Genomic DNA, 4,764 nt, shown 5'->3' with positions numbered 1-4,764 from the left:
CCAGTTAAGGGCTTTGTTATTTTGGAGAAATCTTTGATGAAACGTCGGTAAAATCCGGCATGTCCAAGAAAACTTCTTATCTCCCTGATAGTCTTCGGCGGTTTTAGATTCTCTATGACTTCTATTTTTGCTTTATCTACCTCTATACCTTTTTCGGAAACTATATGTCCTAAAACAATCCCTTCGGTGACCATGAAATGACATTTTTCCCAATTTAGCACAAGGTTTACCTCCACACATCTCTCCAGGATTTTCTCAAGGTTGACAAGACAATTTTTGAAATCTGATCCACAAACTGAGAAATCGTCCATAAATACTTCCATAATTCCATCTAAATAATCAGCAAAGATAGACATCATGCAGCGTTGGAAAGTTGCAGGAGCATTACAAAGTCCAAAAGGCATTCTTCTATAGGCAAAAGTTCCAACTGGGCATGTAAAGGTAGTTTTTTCTTGATCTTCGGGGTGAATAGGTATTTGGAAGAATCCTGAATATCCATCTAAATAACAAAAGTAAGAGTGTCTGGCTAGGCGCTCCAACATTTGATCTATGAATGGTAATGGGAAATGGTCCTTCCTAGTTGCTTTATTTAATTTTCTATAATCTATGCACATACGCCAACCTCCATCGGTTCTTTTTGCTACAGGTTCGCCCTTCTCGTTTTGTACGACTGTGATGCCTCCCTTTTTGGGTACTACATGCACGGGACTCACCCATTTACTGTCCGAGATCTGATATATTATACCTGCCTCTAGTAACTTAAGAACTTCAGTCTTAACTACCGCACTCATTATAGGATTTATTCTACGTTGGTGTTCTCTGGAAGGTTTTGAATCTTCTTCAAGCAAAATCCGATGCATGCATACGGATGGGCTTATTCTTTTAGATCAGAGATCTTATATCCTAAGGCTGAGGGGTACCTACGTAAAACTTCTAATAATTGATCGGTTTCTTTTTGGTTTAAGGTAGCACTGACTATAACTGGACGATTCATATCTTCATCCAGAAATTCATATCTCAGGTTTTTAGGCAGTTCCTTAAGTTTTACGGTCGGTTTCATAGGGCAAGGCATAGGATCTGGGGTAAGAGATAAACATTCGTGAAGGTTATCATCAATGTAGGGTGTTTTATAATTGTCATCTTCCAAAATAAGGGTTGATGGCAATTTTATAGATTTATTTTCTTCTTCTTGTTCTAATTCCCTAATGCATTCTTCGATGATATCTAAGGCATAACAAGAATCTCCTATCACAGGTGCCATAAGAAATTTCGACAATATAAATTCTATCTTCTCTTCACCTACCTCAAAAGTTAGTTTTCCTTTTTTAACATCTATTACGGCTCCAGCAGTCGATAAGAACGGTCTACCTAGGAGGATTGGTATGTCGTCATCTTCTTTAATGTCCATGACAACAAAATCAGTAGGTATAAACAACTGACCTACCCTAACAGGGACGTCTTCAAGTATGCCTATAGGGTATTTAACGGATCTATCGGCTAATTGAAGCGACATCTTAGTAGGTTGTAATTCTCCTAAGTTTAATCTCTCACAAACTGCTAAAGGCATTAAGCTCACACTAGCTCCTAAGTCTAGAAAAGCTTTTTCGATGACATGATTCCCTAAAATACAAGGAATGGGAAAATTTCCGGGATCTTTATCTTTCTTTGCTAACCTATCTTCGGAAATAGAATTACATTCCACGGGTTTCGGATCTTCAAGTCTACGTTTATTCGTAAGTATGTCTTTGAGAAACTTAGCATAAGAAGGTATTTGGGTGATGGCTTCTGTAAAGGGGATTTCTACGTGAAGTTTTTCTATAACCTTAACGAATTTTTGATATTGATTATCGATTTGGGTTTTCTTTAATCTTTGAGGGTATGGTATTGGTGGTTTGTATGGCGGTGGTGGTACATAGGTTTTATTTTTAGGTTCTTCTCCTTTTTCTTGACTTTCCGGGTTTCAGGCTTCTCTGGTTCCTTTTCCTCACTCCTCTTAGAAGTTTCAGGCTCACTTAATCTAGGGTTTAAAGGCTCCTTATAAGCGGTTCCACTTCGTAGAGTAATGGCATTAGCTTGCCCTTTCGGTTTTGTTGAGGTTGTCCAGGAACTGTCCTCCAGGGGTAGTCTGTGGGGCTTGGTTTAACGCTACCTGAGAGATCTGGGTTTCAAGCATCTTATTATGAGTAATGATTTGATCAACCTTGGTTCCTAACTGGGTAATTAGTTCGTTAACATGGACGCTTTGGTTCATGAACTCTTTGTTTTTCTGTTTTTGAGCAACGATGAAATCTTTTACAATTTCTTCAAAGCTCGGGTTTGGCGGTACAGGTTGCATAGGTTGATTTGTTCTAGGGGCTTGGTAACCTTGTTGTCTCGGAGGTGCGGTATTTGAATAGGGTTATTATTTTTGTAGGAGAAGTTTGGGTGATTCCTCCATCCAGGGTTATATGTGTTAGAAAATGGGTTCCCTTGGGTATAGTTCACTTGCTCAGTGTTGGTTTCATTTAACAGATTGCATTCGGCGGATTGGTGTCCTTGCGTTCCACATATCTCACAATTCGGCGAAACTGCGGCTACAGTATTCGGAGTTGTACACATATGTTCGACTCTAAGGGCCAACGCGTCCATTTTAGCCTGCATCATGTCTATAGAGCTTAGCTCATGTATTCCTCCTTGGGCTTCCTTCTTTTCCACTGTCGCTCGTTCTACTCCCCATGATTGATGGTTTTGGGCCATATCCTCGATAAGGGCACTAGCTTCAGGGTAAGGTTTATTCATCAGTGCGCCACCAGCGGCAGCGTCGATGGTCATCTTAGTGTTATAATGAAGTCCATTATAGAAGGTTTGGATGATTAGCCAATTCTCTAAGCCATGGTGTGGGCATGCTCTTAATAGTTCTTTATATCTCTCCCAGGCTTCGAACAACGACTCTCCTTGGAGTTGGGTAAATCTAGTTATAAGGTTTCGAAGAAGAGCGGTCTTACTTGGGGGAAAATATCTAGCAAGAAAAACTTTCCTAAGGTCATCCCAAGTTGTTATTGAATTGGGTGGAAGGGAATCTAACCATGATAGAGCTTTATCTCTGAGGGAAAAGGGAAATAATCTTAAGCGTATCGCCTCAGGAGAAGCTCCATTGGTTTTAAAGGTGTCTGCTAACTGAAGAAAGTTTTTTAAATGTTGGTTTGGGTTATCAGTAGCGAGACCTGAGAATTGTCTCTGTTGCACTAATTGCAGCAGGGATGGTTTAAGTTCAAAATTATTGGCTGGGATAACGGGGTTTACTATACTGGAACTAGGTTCCTCGTTTGATGGTTGGGCGAAGTCCTTAAGAGGTCTTCGGTTTTGTTCTTCGGCCATAGCTATCCTATTCCTATGGAAAATAAACGTGCGCGAGCGTAACGTTCAGGTTCAGCTAGAGGGTCTACTAAACTTCCGGCACTGCGAGTCTTTCGCATTGACCGGTGGGTAACAACCTTAGTCTAAACGGTATAACTACAGGTTAATGAAATTTGACGAAATTGGTCCCCGGCAACGGCGCCAAAAACTTGATGCGTGTTTTTCGCAAGTGTACGAATCACGTCAAAGTAATATAAAAGATTATCGAATCCACAGAGACCAAGTGTCAATCTATCAAACCTGTTGTTATGGTGTGTATCTAAGGCAACTATTTTTAAGGGTTTTAATAAGGGTGCAATGGTAAATAAAATTATAATTTTAAATAATAAATAAAGACAGGCTCGAATGTAATTCACGCAATCAATGATAATCCAGTACTTGTTAGTGGAACTACTTATGGGCAGTGTTTTCTCCTTTGAAAAGAACTAATTTAACAGGAATTGTCGCTTTCGCGTATTCAGAACCGAGTTGTACTCTCTAATCAACCCCTCCTATTGTCACGGATAAAAAGGTGCGTACTGCGTTAGAGTAGTAAACCTATTTTTAAGAAATATAGTATCTTAACTAAGTTGAAAAGTATTTTAACCTGGACTTCTTAGCAAAAAGAGGTTCTTACGAACCAGAGTTTAAACTTCCTAACGCGTCCGAAAATCGTTTTAAAATCTCTTTTCTTTTTAATCTAAAATCTCCTAATAAACTAGACAAAGCGCTTTTGGCTGTTTTTGAAATAGTTAAAAACAATTACTTGAATTGAAAGATAAAATAGCCCTTAGGTGTTTCCACGAACAATTATACTGATTACTGGTTTAATTACGATCCTTACATTCTAACCTTTATAGAATTAGTTAGACATGATAAAGTAAATATTCTTTTTATAGTTTTTCATAAAAGTAATTTAAAGCGAGTGCGGATAATAAACAAAGTAAAGTGCGAGTGCAGGAAATAAACAACGTAAATGTGCGAGTGCAGGAAATAAACAACGTAAATGTGCGAGTGCAGGAAATAAACAACGTAAAGTGCGAGTGCAGGAAATAAACAACGTAAATGTGCGAGTGCAGGAAATAAACAACGTAAATGTGCGAGTGCAGGAAATAAATAAAAGTAAAATACGAACTTGAATTAAAATGGCGGCAGGATTAACTTCCTCCAGAGTGCTCCAAAAACTCGAACCACAGACAGATTACAGACTCGATCACTCGATTGCAGAGGCACCCCGATGTGGAATGGCAACTGCTTTATAACTGATATATGCCTAGAGAATTCTAATTCTGGATGAAGAAAAACGAAAATCTAAGGTCCTATTTATAGTAAAAACTGAAAGCATGAAATGACAGGGACGCCCCTCCACTAAAAAGTGGAGGTTACTGA

The 4,764-nt window shown here is 39.0% G+C and overlaps 1 non-coding gene across 1 annotated transcript; it reads left to right on the top strand.

Annotated features, from left to right (window-relative positions):
• The first annotated feature begins 2,866 nt into the window (after positions 1-2,866).
• On the top strand, positions 2,867-2,973 carry LOC127116738 (small nucleolar RNA R71). Its single transcript, XR_007801533.1, has one exon. It is a non-coding gene; the product is annotated as a small nucleolar RNA R71 (small nucleolar RNA).
• Positions 2,974-4,764: the final 1,791 nt, after the last annotated feature.

This window comes from Lathyrus oleraceus, chromosome 1 (genome assembly GCF_024323335.1).
Source record: "Lathyrus oleraceus cultivar Zhongwan6 chromosome 1, CAAS_Psat_ZW6_1.0, whole genome shotgun sequence".
Classification (NCBI taxonomy): Eukaryota; Viridiplantae; Streptophyta; class Magnoliopsida; order Fabales; family Fabaceae; genus Lathyrus; species Lathyrus oleraceus.
The sequence above is the reverse complement of the archived record's forward strand: the minus strand, read 5'-3'. Positions and strand labels throughout refer to the sequence as shown.